The sequence below is a fragment of the Microcebus murinus genome, chromosome 22 (genome assembly GCF_040939455.1).
Source record: "Microcebus murinus isolate Inina chromosome 22, M.murinus_Inina_mat1.0, whole genome shotgun sequence".
Taxonomy (NCBI): Eukaryota; Metazoa; Chordata; class Mammalia; order Primates; family Cheirogaleidae; genus Microcebus; species Microcebus murinus.
The window spans coordinates 27709669-27726771 of record NC_134125.1 but is presented as its reverse complement, the minus strand read 5'-3'; the positions used below and the strand labels follow the sequence as shown (position 1 = coordinate 27726771).

The following is a 17103-nucleotide window of genomic DNA, read 5'->3' as shown; positions in this document are numbered from 1 at the left end:
TTCACTAATGAGTGCACCGGAAAGAGTTTCCTAATCCATCTGTGAGGGTGGCAACTGAAAGAGAATTTTAAAGCTGACAGAATAGGCGAGGGAAGGCATAGGAGATTTCCACACCCAGCAAGGAAGACTTTCCCGAAATGGAAGAAAGAAACGAGCAAACAGAGACACCGGTAGCCCGCCCGGAAAAGAGTCTGCCCCTTAGAGAAAGCACCCTGACCGGGTTCACCCGTGGGTGGGTGGCGAGCTAGCGGCATTCAGAAGAGCGAGGCCCGCAGTCTGTGCGGAAGACACCTGCGCTCGGGTGTGTGTGGCGGCGCGATTCACAAGCAGCTCCAGATGTTAAACCAAGGAGAAGCCAGGGAGTTCCCAACGCCCCAGGTGTCCTCAGCCCACGACTGGCTGCTGTGGGAATGGGAAGCCCGGCTCCTTGTCTCAGAGCGGGGTTCCCAGGAGGATCAGGCTGAAGCTGGGACTTGGCCTCAAAGTGTCCCCTCGCATGGCCACCCCCTTCCCCTTCCTGCTCCTCTACTCCTGGTGCCCCTCCATCCAGGGGCCAGACCTTAAAGAGTCACCGCAAGAGAATCCTGGTCCCAAAGGAGCCTTCTGGGGGACCGGTGCTGAGAGAGGTTGTGGGCATGGCCCGCTGGGGCTCTGCCCGACCCAGGGCTGAGAGATGCCACCTCCCAGCTCTGGGTCCCTGCAGGAAGTGTTGGCAAGCACAGGGCCGGTCCTCCAAAGGCCCAGGTGCAGGGAGCCCAGGCCAAGCAGCCTGTGGAAGAAGCCACTTGCCGTGCCACCCCGGGAACAGGACTGCAGGCCCCGGCCCTTCCCACCTCCTCCTCCTCCTCCTCCTCCTCCTCCCCCCCGCCCCCCCCCACAGGGCACAGGGCTCAGAGACACCTCAGACTCTTGCTACCCAAAGTGCAAAGGGCATCAGTTGCTCCTCCAACCCCCCAGCCCAGCAGACCACGTTGTCCAGCCAGCCCCCGGGGCCTCCCTGGGGTGCCCAGCACAAAAGTGCAGACACCCACCGGACCCTCAGTCTCAGTTTTCGGAGGTTTTTGCCACTCTAAGGACCCGCAGGCCAGCTGGGCCTTCGGGCAGGACAGAGAGCCCCGGAATCCGACTTGGAGAGCTGCGTGTACGTCCCCATCAGGAGGCGGTCCCCACCTCCGCGGCTCTCCCCTTGCGGGGAGCGGCAGCCCAGCCGGCAGCCGCAGGGCCTCAGGGAAGACACCAGGCTGGGCCCCCGCGGCACAGCGGGGGCACGTCCCCCGCACTCACGCGACTTAGGGACGGCTGCTGGAGACTGCTGCGGCCACCCTGCTGCCGGGTTTCTGGAGGGCTTCCTGGAAGCAGCGTCCACACCAAGCCCTTGGAAGGCCCAGGCGACGGAGGAGCCGGTCAGGCAGGGGCCGAGGACGGTGAGAGGCCGGGCGGGAAGGAGCATGTCAGGCAGGGGCAGAGGACGGTGACAGGCCGGGCGGGGAGGAGCCGGTCAGGCGGGGGCCCAGGACAGTGACGGGCCTGGCCGGGGAGGAGCGCGTCAGGCAGGGGCAGAGGAGACGGGCTGGGTAAGGGTTAGGGTGACAGTTAGGGCACAATTCACAATCGCAAAGACGTGGAAGCGACCCGAGTGCCCATCCATCCAGGAGTGCATTAATAAAATGTGGCGCGTGGACACCACGGAGTGCCATTCGGCTGTGAGGAGCAGCGGTGAGAGGGCGCCTCTCGTGTTCTCCTGGCCAGAGCTGGAACCCGTTCCAGTAAGCCAGGTATCCCAAGAATGGACACACGAGCACCACGTGAGCGCGCTCACCAGCAAATTGGTACGAACGGATGGACGCCTAAGTGGACAGAGAGGAATCACCTTCATCGGGTGGGTGTCGGGCGGGTGGGGGGAGGGGAGGGGCATACACATCCATTAGGCATGGGGTGGGTGCGCACCGACTGGGGGATGGGCGCACTTGAAGCTCTGACCCGAGGGGGGAGGCTTGGAGAGGGCAAGGCACCCGACCTTAACATTGGTACCCCCACAATACGCTGCAACAACATGAGAGGTATATGAATAAGAACACAGGGGGGGCCGGGCGCGGTGGCTCACGCCTGTAATCCTAGCTCTCTGGGAGGCCGAGGCGGGCGGATTGCTCCAGGTCAGGAGTTCGAAACCAGCCTGAGCAAGAGCGAGACCCCCGTCTCTACTAAAAATAGAAAGAAATTAATTGGCCAACTAATATATATAGAAAAACACAGCCGGGCGTGGTGGTGCATGCCTGTAGTCCCAACTACTCGGGAGGCTGAGGCAGCAGGATTGCTTGAGCCCGGAGATTGAGGTTGCCGTGAGCTAGGCTGACGCCATGGCACTCACTCTAGCCTGGGCAGCAAAACGAGACTCTGTCTCAAAAAAAAAAAAAAAAAAAAAAAAGAACACAGGGGGGAGGGGGGCACGGGCAACACATGTCACCTGAATACTTGTACTCCCATCATCTGCTTGAAAAGAGAGAGAAAAGAAAATGCAATCATAGAGGTAAGAGACACTTTTTAAAAATCATGAATCCGAAGAGAAAAGTAAAAGGAGGCCTGTGGAGCAGGTCTGGGTGTGACTCCGGATCCCCCAACATCAGGTGCCACCACCAAAGATTCCTGCGTGTAGCCCATAGAACCCCAAAAGCAACGGGACGAGTTCTGGTCACATACTCCCTCAAAATGACATCCTGGCCTTCTTCTGGAACTCCCTCCCCTCTCAGACTCTCAAGGTTTCCTCCAGCGTGTCGGTTCCCACAGAGCAGACCTTTGGTCTGAGACCTGACAGTCCAGATGCCACGCATGCTGCCGCGTGGCGGCGGTGTCGCGGCTTGGGACAAGAGGAGGCCCCACGGTGCGGGCTGGGGCGCCAGGCACCGCGGGCGGGCGCTGAGGGTGGGGGTGACCCCCACCCCGGGCCGCCGCCGCGCTCCCAGAAAGGGGACAGAACAAGAGGCAAAAAAAAAAAAAAAAAAAAAAAGCAGCAGCCTGTGGCACCCGGTATTCCCAGGCGGTCTCCCATCCAAGTACTAACCAGGCCCGACCCCGCTTAGCTTCCGAGACCAGACGAGATCGGGGGCGTTCAGGGTGGTGTGGCCCTAGACGGCGGCGGCGGAGGGCGCCCCTGCCCCGCTCAAGAAGCCGAGCCTCTCTGGGCTTCCCCGCCGCCGCCTCCCGCCCCAGGCCCCGCGCCGGGCCGGGCCGGTTGAGTTCGCCGGCCGGGTCCCGCGGGCTCCCAGGGACGGGGGTGATGGGCGGGGCGGGGCGGGGCGGGGCGGGGCGGGGGGCTGTCTCTCTATACACACACACACACACTCACACTCACTCACACTCACACAAGATGCGCCTCCACGGCTGGACTCGCCAAGGTGGAGCCCTCCCAGCCCCCCTCGTCTCCTCGCCCGGCCTCCTTCACCTACCCGCTGCCCACCCCCAGCGCGTCGCTGCCTGCCGCTGACTGCGCACGCGCGGGACGCTCGCCCTTTGACCCCAGCCAGGGGCCGCCCTCCCCCACAACCCCTTTCAGCTGCGCCCCCCCCCTCGCCCTGTGGGTGGGCTGCCGCCTATTCCCCCGGGCCAGGGCTGGGGCACAGCCAGTGTATGGGGCGTCTCTCTCTGGGGATGTGTCCCATGGGTGGGGTGGGGTGGCCTGGTTTGGGGGGCGCTGAAGAAATCAGTCCCCTCCATCTCCTACCTCTGGAAAACGCCCAAGCCCGTGGAGAACTGCCGGCACCGCTTCGTGGGGGCCGGGACCCTCCTCCGTGTCCTCCTGTGGCCCAGTCCAAGGGGCCTGGGCCTGGCCGGGGCTGCATTGGACCCCGACCACCCTGGCGTGTGGACTCGCTAAAAATCGGCCATTAGATATTGGATTCCAGCTTCCTGGAGGTCATTTCACTAATGAGTGCACCGGAAAGAGTTTCCTAATCCATCTGTGAGGGTGGCAACTGAAAGAGAATTTTAAAGCTGACAGAATAGGCGAGGGAAGGCATAGGAGATTTCCACACCCAGCAAGGAAGACTTTCCCGAAATGGAAGAAAGAAACGAGCAAACAGAGACACCGGTAGCCCGCCCGGAAAAGAGTCTGCCCCTTAGAGAAAGCACCCTGACCGGGTTCACCCGTGGGTGGGTGGCGAGCTAGCGGCATTCAGAAGAGCGAGGCCCGCAGTCTGTGCGGAAGACACCTGCGCTCGGGTGTGTGTGGCGGCGCGATTCACAAGCAGCTCCAGATGTTAAACCAAGGAGAAGCCAGGGAGTTCCCAACGCCCCAGGTGTCCTCAGCCCACGACTGGCTGCTGTGGGAATGGGAAGCCCGGCTCCTTGTCTCAGAGCGGGGTTCCCAGGAGGATCAGGCTGAAGCTGGGACTTGGCCTCAAAGTGTCCCCTCGCATGGCCACCCCCTTCCCCTTCCTGCTCCTCTACTCCTGGTGCCCCTCCATCCAGGGGCCAGACCTTAAAGAGTCACCGCAAGAGAATCCTGGTCCCAAAGGAGCCTTCTGGGGGACCGGTGCTGAGAGAGGTTGTGGGCATGGCCCGCTGGGGCTCTGCCCGACCCAGGGCTGAGAGATGCCACCTCCCAGCTCTGGGTCCCTGCAGGAAGTGTTGGCAAGCACAGGGCCGGTCCTCCAAAGGCCCAGGTGCAGGGAGCCCAGGCCAAGCAGCCTGTGGAAGAAGCCACTTGCCGTGCCACCCCGGGAACAGGACTGCAGGCCCCGGCCCTTCCCACCTCCTCCTCCTCCTCCTCCTCCTCCTCCCCCCCGCCCCCCCCCACAGGGCACAGGGCTCAGAGACACCTCAGACTCTTGCTACCCAAAGTGCAAAGGGCATCAGTTGCTCCTCCAACCCCCCAGCCCAGCAGACCACGTTGTCCAGCCAGCCCCCGGGGCCTCCCTGGGGTGCCCAGCACAAAAGTGCAGACACCCACCGGACCCTCAGTCTCAGTTTTCGGAGGTTTTTGCCACTCTAAGGACCCGCAGGCCGGCTGGGCCTTCGGGCAGGACAGAGAGCCCCGGAATCCGACTTGGAGAGCTGCGTGTACGTCCCCATCAGGAGGCGGTCCCCACCTCCGCGGCTCTCCCCTTGCGGGGAGCGGCAGCCCAGCCGGCAGCCGCAGGGCCTCAGGGAAGACACCAGGCTGGGCCCCCGCGGCACAGCGGGGGCACGTCCCCCGCACTCACGCGACTTAGGGACGGCTGCTGGAGACTGCTGCGGCCACCCTGCTGCCGGGTTTCTGGAGGGCTTCCTGGAAGCAGCGTCCACACCAAGCCCTTGGAAGGCCCAGGCGACGGAGGAGCCGGTCAGGCAGGGGCCGAGGACGGTGAGAGGCCGGGCGGGAAGGAGCATGTCAGGCAGGGGCAGAGGACGGTGACAGGCCGGGCGGGGAGGAGCCGGTCAGGCGGGGGCCCAGGACAGTGACGGGCCTGGCCGGGGAGGAGCGCGTCAGGCAGGGGCAGAGGAGACGGGCTGGGTAAGGGTTAGGGTGACAGTTAGGGCACAATTCACAATCGCAAAGACGTGGAAGCGACCCGAGTGCCCATCCATCCAGGAGTGCATTAATAAAATGTGGCGCGTGGACACCACGGAGTGCCATTCGGCTGTGAGGAGCAGCGGTGAGAGGGCGCCTCTCGTGTTCTCCTGGCCAGAGCTGGAACCCGTTCCAGTAAGCCAGGTATCCCAAGAATGGACACACGAGCACCACGTGAGCGCGCTCACCAGCAAATTGGTACGAACGGATGGACGCCTAAGTGGACAGAGAGGAATCACCTTCATCGGGTGGGTGTCGGGCGGGTGGGGGGAGGGGAGGGGCATACACATCCATTAGGCATGGGGTGGGTGCGCACCGACTGGGGGATGGGCGCACTTGAAGCTCTGACCCGAGGGGGGAGGCTTGGAGAGGGCAAGGCACCCGACCTTAACATTGGTACCCCCACAATACGCTGCAACAACATGAGAGGTATATGAATAAGAACACAGGGGGGGCCGGGCGCGGTGGCTCACGCCTGTAATCCTAGCTCTCTGGGAGGCCGAGGCGGGCGGATTGCTCCAGGTCAGGAGTTCGAAACCAGCCTGAGCAAGAGCGAGACCCCCGTCTCTACTAAAAATAGAAAGAAATTAATTGGCCAACTAATATATATAGAAAAACACAGCCGGGCGTGGTGGTGCATGCCTGTAGTCCCAACTACTCGGGAGGCTGAGGCAGCAGGATTGCTTGAGCCCGGAGATTGAGGTTGCCGTGAGCTAGGCTGACGCCATGGCACTCACTCTAGCCTGGGCAGCAAAACGAGACTCTGTCTCAAAAAAAAAAAAAAAAAAAAAAAAAAGAACACAGGGGGGAGGGGGGCACGGGCAACACATGTCACCTGAATACTTGTACTCCCATCATCTGCTTGAAAAGAGAGAGAAAAGAAAATGCAATCATAGAGGTAAGAGACACTTTTTAAAAATCATGAATCCGAAGAGAAAAGTAAAAGGAGGCCTGTGGAGCAGGTCTGGGTGTGACTCCGGATCCCCCAACATCAGGTGCCACCACCAAAGATTCCTGCGTGTAGCCCATAGAACCCCAAAAGCAACGGGACGAGTTCTGGTCACATACTCCCTCAAAATGACATCCTGGCCTTCTTCTGGAACTCCCTCCCCTCTCAGACTCTCAAGGTTTCCTCCAGCGTGTCGGTTCCCACAGAGCAGACCTTTGGTCTGAGACCTGACAGTCCAGATGCCACGCATGCTGCCGCGTGGCGGCGGTGTCGCGGCTTGGGACAAGAGGAGGCCCCACGGTGCGGGCTGGGGCGCCAGGCACCGCGGGCGGGCGCTGAGGGTGGGGGTGACCCCCACCCCGGGCCGCCGCCGCGCTCCCAGAAAGGGGACAGAACAAGAGGCAAAAAAAAAAAAAAAAAAAAAAAGCAGCAGCCTGTGGCACCCGGTATTCCCAGGCGGTCTCCCATCCAAGTACTAACCAGGCCCGACCCCGCTTAGCTTCCGAGACCAGACGAGATCGGGGGCGTTCAGGGTGGTGTGGCCCTAGACGGCGGCGGCGGAGGGCGCCCCTGCCCCGCTCAAGAAGCCGAGCCTCTCTGGGCTTCCCCGCCGCCGCCTCCCGCCCCAGGCCCCGCGCCGGGCCGGGCCGGTTGAGTTCGCCGGCCGGGTCCCGCGGGCTCCCAGGGACGGGGGTGATGGGCGGGGCGGGGCGGGGCGGGGCGGGGCGGGGGGCTGTCTCTCTATACACACACACACACACTCACACTCACTCACACTCACACAAGATGCGCCTCCACGGCTGGACTCGCCAAGGTGGAGCCCTCCCAGCCCCCCTCGTCTCCTCGCCCGGCCTCCTTCACCTACCCGCTGCCCACCCCCAGCGCGTCGCTGCCTGCCGCTGACTGCGCACGCGCGGGACGCTCGCCCTTTGACCCCAGCCAGGGGCCGCCCTCCCCCACAACCCCTTTCAGCTGCGCCCCCCCCCTCGCCCTGTGGGTGGGCTGCCGCCTATTCCCCCGGGCCAGGGCTGGGGCACAGCCAGTGTATGGGGCGTCTCTCTCTGGGGATGTGTCCCATGGGTGGGGTGGGGTGGCCTGGTTTGGGGGGCGCTGAAGAAATCAGTCCCCTCCATCTCCTACCTCTGGAAAACGCCCAAGCCCGTGGAGAACTGCCGGCACCGCTTCGTGGGGGCCGGGACCCTCCTCCGTGTCCTCCTGTGGCCCAGTCCAAGGGGCCTGGGCCTGGCCGGGGCTGCATTGGACCCCGACCACCCTGGCGTGTGGACTCGCTAAAAATCGGCCATTAGATATTGGATTCCAGCTTCCTGGAGGTCATTTCACTAATGAGTGCACCGGAAAGAGTTTCCTAATCCATCTGTGAGGGTGGCAACTGAAAGAGAATTTTAAAGCTGACAGAATAGGCGAGGGAAGGCATAGGAGATTTCCACACCCAGCAAGGAAGACTTTCCCGAAATGGAAGAAAGAAACGAGCAAACAGAGACACCGGTAGCCCGCCCGGAAAAGAGTCTGCCCCTTAGAGAAAGCACCCTGACCGGGTTCACCCGTGGGTGGGTGGCGAGCTAGCGGCATTCAGAAGAGCGAGGCCCGCAGTCTGTGCGGAAGACACCTGCGCTCGGGTGTGTGTGGCGGCGCGATTCACAAGCAGCTCCAGATGTTAAACCAAGGAGAAGCCAGGGAGTTCCCAACGCCCCAGGTGTCCTCAGCCCACGACTGGCTGCTGTGGGAATGGGAAGCCCGGCTCCTTGTCTCAGAGCGGGGTTCCCAGGAGGATCAGGCTGAAGCTGGGACTTGGCCTCAAAGTGTCCCCTCGCATGGCCACCCCCTTCCCCTTCCTGCTCCTCTACTCCTGGTGCCCCTCCATCCAGGGGCCAGACCTTAAAGAGTCACCGCAAGAGAATCCTGGTCCCAAAGGAGCCTTCTGGGGGACCGGTGCTGAGAGAGGTTGTGGGCATGGCCCGCTGGGGCTCTGCCCGACCCAGGGCTGAGAGATGCCACCTCCCAGCTCTGGGTCCCTGCAGGAAGTGTTGGCAAGCACAGGGCCGGTCCTCCAAAGGCCCAGGTGCAGGGAGCCCAGGCCAAGCAGCCTGTGGAAGAAGCCACTTGCCGTGCCACCCCGGGAACAGGACTGCAGGCCCCGGCCCTTCCCACCTCCTCCTCCTCCTCCTCCTCCTCCTCCCCCCCGCCCCCCCCCACAGGGCACAGGGCTCAGAGACACCTCAGACTCTTGCTACCCAAAGTGCAAAGGGCATCAGTTGCTCCTCCAACCCCCCAGCCCAGCAGACCACGTTGTCCAGCCAGCCCCCGGGGCCTCCCTGGGGTGCCCAGCACAAAAGTGCAGACACCCACCGGACCCTCAGTCTCAGTTTTCGGAGGTTTTTGCCACTCTAAGGACCCGCAGGCCAGCTGGGCCTTCGGGCAGGACAGAGAGCCCCGGAATCCGACTTGGAGAGCTGCGTGTACGTCCCCATCAGGAGGCGGTCCCCACCTCCGCGGCTCTCCCCTTGCGGGGAGCGGCAGCCCAGCCGGCAGCTGCAGGGCCTCAGGGAAGACACCAGGCTGGGCCCCCGCGGCACAGCGGGGGCACGTCCCCCGCACTCACGCGACTTAGGGACGGCTGCTGGAGACTGCTGCGGCCACCCTGCTGCCGGGTTTCTGGAGGGCTTCCTGGAAGCAGCGTCCACACCAAGCCCTTGGAAGGCCCAGGCGACGGAGGAGCCGGTCAGGCAGGGGCCGAGGACGGTGAGAGGCCGGGCGGGAAGGAGCATGTCAGGCAGGGGCAGAGGACGGTGACAGGCCGGGCGGGGAGGAGCCGGTCAGGCGGGGGCCCAGGACAGTGACGGGCCTGGCCGGGGAGGAGCGCGTCAGGCAGGGGCAGAGGAGACGGGCTGGGTAAGGGTTAGGGTGACAGTTAGGGCACAATTCACAATCGCAAAGACGTGGAAGCGACCCGAGTGCCCATCCATCCAGGAGTGCATTAATAAAATGTGGCGCGTGGACACCACGGAGTGCCATTCGGCTGTGAGGAGCAGCGGTGAGAGGGCGCCTCTCGTGTTCTCCTGGCCAGAGCTGGAACCCGTTCCAGTAAGCCAGGTATCCCAAGAATGGACACACGAGCACCACGTGAGCGCGCTCACCAGCAAATTGGTACGAACGGATGGACGCCTAAGTGGACAGAGAGGAATCACCTTCATCGGGTGGGTGTCGGGCGGGTGGGGGGAGGGGAGGGGCATACACATCCATTAGGCATGGGGTGGGTGCGCACCGACTGGGGGATGGGCGCACTTGAAGCTCTGACCCGAGGGGGGAGGCTTGGAGAGGGCAAGGCACCCGACCTTAACATTGGTACCCCCACAATACGCTGCAACAACATGAGAGGTATATGAATAAGAACACAGGGGGGGCCGGGCGCGGTGGCTCACGCCTGTAATCCTAGCTCTCTGGGAGGCCGAGGCGGGCGGATTGCTCCAGGTCAGGAGTTCGAAACCAGCCTGAGCAAGAGCGAGACCCCCGTCTCTACTAAAAATAGAAAGAAATTAATTGGCCAACTAATATATATAGAAAAACACAGCCGGGCGTGGTGGTGCATGCCTGTAGTCCCAACTACTCGGGAGGCTGAGGCAGCAGGATTGCTTGAGCCCGGAGATTGAGGTTGCCGTGAGCTAGGCTGACGCCATGGCACTCACTCTAGCCTGGGCAGCAAAACGAGACTCTGTCTCAAAAAAAAAAAAAAAAAAAAAAAAAAGAACACAGGGGGGAGGGGGGCACGGGCAACACATGTCACCTGAATACTTGTACTCCCATCATCTGCTTGAAAAGAGAGAGAAAAGAAAATGCAATCATAGAGGTAAGAGACACTTTTTAAAAATCATGAATCCGAAGAGAAAAGTAAAAGGAGGCCTGTGGAGCAGGTCTGGGTGTGACTCCGGATCCCCCAACATCAGGTGCCACCACCAAAGATTCCTGCGTGTAGCCCATAGAACCCCAAAAGCAACGGGACGAGTTCTGGTCACATACTCCCTCAAAATGACATCCTGGCCTTCTTCTGGAACTCCCTCCCCTCTCAGACTCTCAAGGTTTCCTCCAGCGTGTCGGTTCCCACAGAGCAGACCTTTGGTCTGAGACCTGACAGTCCAGATGCCACGCATGCTGCCGCGTGGCGGCGGTGTCGCGGCTTGGGACAAGAGGAGGCCCCACGGTGCGGGCTGGGGCGCCAGGCACCGCGGGCGGGCGCTGAGGGTGGGGGTGACCCCCACCCCGGGCCGCCGCCGCGCTCCCAGAAAGGGGACAGAACAAGAGGCAAAAAAAAAAAAAAAAAAAAAAAGCAGCAGCCTGTGGCACCCGGTATTCCCAGGCGGTCTCCCATCCAAGTACTAACCAGGCCCGACCCCGCTTAGCTTCCGAGACCAGACGAGATCGGGGGCGTTCAGGGTGGTGTGGCCCTAGACGGCGGCGGCGGAGGGCGCCCCTGCCCCGCTCAAGAAGCCGAGCCTCTCTGGGCTTCCCCGCCGCCGCCTCCCGCCCCAGGCCCCGCGCCGGGCCGGGCCGGTTGAGTTCGCCGGCCGGGTCCCGCGGGCTCCCAGGGACGGGGGTGATGGGCGGGGCGGGGCGGGGCGGGGCGGGGCGGGGGGCTGTCTCTCTATACACACACACACACACTCACACTCACTCACACTCACACAAGATGCGCCTCCACGGCTGGACTCGCCAAGGTGGAGCCCTCCCAGCCCCCCTCGTCTCCTCGCCCGGCCTCCTTCACCTACCCGCTGCCCACCCCCAGCGCGTCGCTGCCTGCCGCTGACTGCGCACGCGCGGGACGCTCGCCCTTTGACCCCAGCCAGGGGCCGCCCTCCCCCACAACCCCTTTCAGCTGCGCCCCCCCCCTCGCCCTGTGGGTGGGCTGCCGCCTATTCCCCCGGGCCAGGGCTGGGGCACAGCCAGTGTATGGGGCGTCTCTCTCTGGGGATGTGTCCCATGGGTGGGGTGGGGTGGCCTGGTTTGGGGGGCGCTGAAGAAATCAGTCCCCTCCATCTCCTACCTCTGGAAAACGCCCAAGCCCGTGGAGAACTGCCGGCACCGCTTCGTGGGGGCCGGGACCCTCCTCCGTGTCCTCCTGTGGCCCAGTCCAAGGGGCCTGGGCCTGGCCGGGGCTGCATTGGACCCCGACCACCCTGGCGTGTGGACTCGCTAAAAATCGGCCATTAGATATTGGATTCCAGCTTCCTGGAGGTCATTTCACTAATGAGTGCACCGGAAAGAGTTTCCTAATCCATCTGTGAGGGTGGCAACTGAAAGAGAATTTTAAAGCTGACAGAATAGGCGAGGGAAGGCATAGGAGATTTCCACACCCAGCAAGGAAGACTTTCCCGAAATGGAAGAAAGAAACGAGCAAACAGAGACACCGGTAGCCCGCCCGGAAAAGAGTCTGCCCCTTAGAGAAAGCACCCTGACCGGGTTCACCCGTGGGTGGGTGGCGAGCTAGCGGCATTCAGAAGAGCGAGGCCCGCAGTCTGTGCGGAAGACACCTGCGCTCGGGTGTGTGTGGCGGCGCGATTCACAAGCAGCTCCAGATGTTAAACCAAGGAGAAGCCAGGGAGTTCCCAACGCCCCAGGTGTCCTCAGCCCACGACTGGCTGCTGTGGGAATGGGAAGCCCGGCTCCTTGTCTCAGAGCGGGGTTCCCAGGAGGATCAGGCTGAAGCTGGGACTTGGCCTCAAAGTGTCCCCTCGCATGGCCACCCCCTTCCCCTTCCTGCTCCTCTACTCCTGGTGCCCCTCCATCCAGGGGCCAGACCTTAAAGAGTCACCGCAAGAGAATCCTGGTCCCAAAGGAGCCTTCTGGGGGACCGGTGCTGAGAGAGGTTGTGGGCATGGCCCGCTGGGGCTCTGCCCGACCCAGGGCTGAGAGATGCCACCTCCCAGCTCTGGGTCCCTGCAGGAAGTGTTGGCAAGCACAGGGCCGGTCCTCCAAAGGCCCAGGTGCAGGGAGCCCAGGCCAAGCAGCCTGTGGAAGAAGCCACTTGCCGTGCCACCCCGGGAACAGGACTGCAGGCCCCGGCCCTTCCCACCTCCTCCTCCTCCTCCTCCTCCTCCTCCCCCCCGCCCCCCCCCCACAGGGCACAGGGCTCAGAGACACCTCAGACTCTTGCTACCCAAAGTGCAAAGGGCATCAGTTGCTCCTCCAACCCCCCAGCCCAGCAGACCACGTTGTCCAGCCAGCCCCCGGGGCCTCCCTGGGGTGCCCAGCACAAAAGTGCAGACACCCACCGGACCCTCAGTCTCAGTTTTCGGAGGTTTTTGCCACTCTAAGGACCCGCAGGCCAGCTGGGCCTTCGGGCAGGACAGAGAGCCCCGGAATCCGACTTGGAGAGCTGCGTGTACGTCCCCATCAGGAGGCGGTCCCCACCTCCGCGGCTCTCCCCTTGCGGGGAGCGGCAGCCCAGCCGGCAGCCGCAGGGCCTCAGGGAAGACACCAGGCTGGGCCCCCGCGGCACAGCGGGGGCACGTCCCCCGCACTCACGCGACTTAGGGACGGCTGCTGGAGACTGCTGCGGCCACCCTGCTGCCGGGTTTCTGGAGGGCTTCCTGGAAGCAGCGTCCACACCAAGCCCTTGGAAGGCCCAGGCGACGGAGGAGCCGGTCAGGCAGGGGCCGAGGACGGTGAGAGGCCGGGCGGGAAGGAGCATGTCAGGCAGGGGCAGAGGACGGTGACAGGCCGGGCGGGGAGGAGCCGGTCAGGCGGGGGCCCAGGACAGTGACGGGCCTGGCCGGGGAGGAGCGCGTCAGGCAGGGGCAGAGGAGACGGGCTGGGTAAGGGTTAGGGTGACAGTTAGGGCACAATTCACAATCGCAAAGACGTGGAAGCGACCCGAGTGCCCATCCATCCAGGAGTGCATTAATAAAATGTGGCGCGTGGACACCACGGAGTGCCATTCGGCTGTGAGGAGCAGCGGTGAGAGGGCGCCTCTCGTGTTCTCCTGGCCAGAGCTGGAACCCGTTCCAGTAAGCCAGGTATCCCAAGAATGGACACACGAGCACCACGTGAGCGCGCTCACCAGCAAATTGGTACGAACGGATGGACGCCTAAGTGGACAGAGAGGAATCACCTTCATCGGGTGGGTGTCGGGCGGGTGGGGGGAGGGGAGGGGCATACACATCCATTAGGCATGGGGTGGGTGCGCACCGACTGGGGGATGGGCGCACTTGAAGCTCTGACCCGAGGGGGGAGGCTTGGAGAGGGCAAGGCACCCGACCTTAACATTGGTACCCCCACAATACGCTGCAACAACATGAGAGGTATATGAATAAGAACACAGGGGGGGCCGGGCGCGGTGGCTCACGCCTGTAATCCTAGCTCTCTGGGAGGCCGAGGCGGGCGGATTGCTCCAGGTCAGGAGTTCGAAACCAGCCTGAGCAAGAGCGAGACCCCCGTCTCTACTAAAAATAGAAAGAAATTAATTGGCCAACTAATATATATAGAAAAACACAGCCGGGCGTGGTGGTGCATGCCTGTAGTCCCAACTACTCGGGAGGCTGAGGCAGCAGGATTGCTTGAGCCCGGAGATTGAGGTTGCCGTGAGCTAGGCTGACGCCATGGCACTCACTCTAGCCTGGGCAGCAAAACGAGACTCTGTCTCAAAAAAAAAAAAAAAAAAAAAAAAAAAGAACACAGGGGGGAGGGGGGCACGGGCAACACATGTCACCTGAATACTTGTACTCCCATCATCTGCTTGAAAAGAGAGAGAAAAGAAAATGCAATCATAGAGGTAAGAGACACTTTTTAAAAATCATGAATCCGAAGAGAAAAGTAAAAGGAGGCCTGTGGAGCAGGTCTGGGTGTGACTCCGGATCCCCCAACATCAGGTGCCACCACCAAAGATTCCTGCGTGTAGCCCATAGAACCCCAAAAGCAACGGGACGAGTTCTGGTCACATACTCCCTCAAAATGACATCCTGGCCTTCTTCTGGAACTCCCTCCCCTCTCAGACTCTCAAGGTTTCCTCCAGCGTGTCGGTTCCCACAGAGCAGACCTTTGGTCTGAGACCTGACAGTCCAGATGCCACGCATGCTGCCGCGTGGCGGCGGTGTCGCGGCTTGGGACAAGAGGAGGCCCCACGGTGCGGGCTGGGGCGCCAGGCACCGCGGGCGGGCGCTGAGGGTGGGGGTGACCCCCACCCCGGGCCGCCGCCGCGCTCCCAGAAAGGGGACAGAACAAGAGGCAAAAAAAAAAAAAAAAAAAAAAAGCAGCAGCCTGTGGCACCCGGTATTCCCAGGCGGTCTCCCATCCAAGTACTAACCAGGCCCGACCCCGCTTAGCTTCCGAGACCAGACGAGATCGGGGGCGTTCAGGGTGGTGTGGCCCTAGACGGCGGCGGCGGAGGGCGCCCCTGCCCCGCTCAAGAAGCCGAGCCTCTCTGGGCTTCCCCGCCGCCGCCTCCCGCCCCAGGCCCCGCGCCGGGCCGGGCCGGTTGAGTTCGCCGGCCGGGTCCCGCGGGCTCCCAGGGACGGGGGTGATGGGCGGGGCGGGGCGGGGCGGGGCGGGGCGGGGCGGGGGGCTGTCTCTCTATACACACACACACACACTCACACTCACTCACACTCACACAAGATGCGCCTCCACGGCTGGACTCGCCAAGGTGGAGCCCTCCCAGCCCCCCTCGTCTCCTCGCCCGGCCTCCTTCACCTACCCGCTGCCCACCCCCAGCGCGTCGCTGCCTGCCGCTGACTGCGCACGCGCGGGACGCTCGCCCTTTGACCCCAGCCAGGGGCCGCCCTCCCCCACAACCCCTTTCAGCTGCGCCCCCCCCCTCGCCCTGTGGGTGGGCTGCCGCCTATTCCCCCGGGCCAGGGCTGGGGCACAGCCAGTGTATGGGGCGTCTCTCTCTGGGGATGTGTCCCATGGGTGGGGTGGGGTGGCCTGGTTTGGGGGGCGCTGAAGAAATCAGTCCCCTCCATCTCCTACCTCTGGAAAACGCCCAAGCCCGTGGAGAACTGCCGGCACCGCTTCGTGGGGGCCGGGACCCTCCTCCGTGTCCTCCTGTGGCCCAGTCCAAGGGGCCTGGGCCTGGCCGGGGCTGCATTGGACCCCGACCACCCTGGCGTGTGGACTCGCTAAAAATCGGCCATTAGATATTGGATTCCAGCTTCCTGGAGGTCATTTCACTAATGAGTGCACCGGAAAGAGTTTCCTAATCCATCTGTGAGGGTGGCAACTGAAAGAGAATTTTAAAGCTGACAGAATAGGCGAGGGAAGGCATAGGAGATTTCCACACCCAGCAAGGAAGACTTTCCCGAAATGGAAGAAAGAAACGAGCAAACAGAGACACCGGTAGCCCGCCCGGAAAAGAGTCTGCCCCTTAGAGAAAGCACCCTGACCGGGTTCACCCGTGGGTGGGTGGCGAGCTAGCGGCATTCAGAAGAGCGAGGCCCGCAGTCTGTGCGGAAGACACCTGCGCTCGGGTGTGTGTGGCGGCGCGATTCACAAGCAGCTCCAGATGTTAAACCAAGGAGAAGCCAGGGAGTTCCCAACGCCCCAGGTGTCCTCAGCCCACGACTGGCTGCTGTGGGAATGGGAAGCCCGGCTCCTTGTCTCAGAGCGGGGTTCCCAGGAGGATCAGGCTGAAGCTGGGACTTGGCCTCAAAGTGTCCCCTCGCATGGCCACCCCCTTCCCCTTCCTGCTCCTCTACTCCTGGTGCCCCTCCATCCAGGGGCCAGACCTTAAAGAGTCACCGCAAGAGAATCCTGGTCCCAAAGGAGCCTTCTGGGGGACCGGTGCTGAGAGAGGTTGTGGGCATGGCCCGCTGGGGCTCTGCCCGACCCAGGGCTGAGAGATGCCACCTCCCAGCTCTGGGTCCCTGCAGGAAGTGTTGGCAAGCACAGGGCCGGTCCTCCAAAGGCCCAGGTGCAGGGAGCCCAGGCCAAGCAGCCTGTGGAAGAAGCCACTTGCCGTGCCACCCCGGGAACAGGACTGCAGGCCCCGGCCCTTCCCACCTCCTCCTCCTCCTCCTCCTCCTCCTCCCCCCCGCCCCCCCCCACAGGGCACAGGGCTCAGAGACACCTCAGACTCTTGCTACCCAAAGTGCAAAGGGCATCAGTTGCTCCTCCAACCCCCCAGCCCAGCAGACCACGTTGTCCAGCCAGCCCCCGGGGCCTCCCTGGGGTGCCCAGCACAAAAGTGCAGACACCCACCGGACCCTCAGTCTCAGTTTTCGGAGGTTTTTGCCACTCTAAGGACCCGCAGGCCGGCTGGGCCTTCGGGCAGGACAGAGAGCCCCGGAATCCGACTTGGAGAGCTGCGTGTACGTCCCCATCAGGAGGCGGTCCCCACCTCCGCGGCTCTCCCCTTGCGGGGAGCGGCAGCCCAGCCGGCAGCCGCAGGGCCTCAGGGAAGACACCAGGCTGGGCCCCCGCGGCACAGCGGGGGCACGTCCCCCGCACTCACGCGACTTAGGGACGGCTGCTGGAGACTGCTGCGGCCACCCTGCTGCCGGGTTTCTGGAGGGCTTCCTGGAAGCAGCGTCCACACCAAGCCCTTGGAAGGCCCAGGCGACGGAGGAGCCGGTCAGGCAGGGGCCGAGGACGGTGAGAGGCC

At 63.0% G+C, this 17103-nt stretch overlaps 4 non-coding genes across 4 annotated transcripts; all 4 read right to left on the bottom strand.

Annotated features, from left to right (window-relative positions):
* Positions 1-3009: 3009 nt before the first annotated feature.
* On the bottom strand, positions 3010-3128 carry LOC142863623 (5S ribosomal RNA). The gene has a single exon (XR_012914394.1). It is a non-coding gene; the product is annotated as a 5S ribosomal RNA (ribosomal RNA).
* Positions 3129-6925: 3797 nt separating this feature from the next.
* LOC142863622 (5S ribosomal RNA) lies at positions 6926-7044 on the bottom strand. Its single transcript, XR_012914393.1, has one exon. It is a non-coding gene; the product is annotated as a 5S ribosomal RNA (ribosomal RNA).
* Positions 7045-10841: 3797 nt separating this feature from the next.
* On the bottom strand, positions 10842-10960 carry LOC142863621 (5S ribosomal RNA). The gene has a single exon (XR_012914392.1). It is a non-coding gene; the product is annotated as a 5S ribosomal RNA (ribosomal RNA).
* A 3799-nt stretch (positions 10961-14759) lies between these two features.
* Positions 14760-14878, bottom strand: LOC142863620 (5S ribosomal RNA). The gene has a single exon (XR_012914391.1). It is a non-coding gene; the product is annotated as a 5S ribosomal RNA (ribosomal RNA).
* Between the last annotated feature and the right edge of the window lie 2225 nt (positions 14879-17103).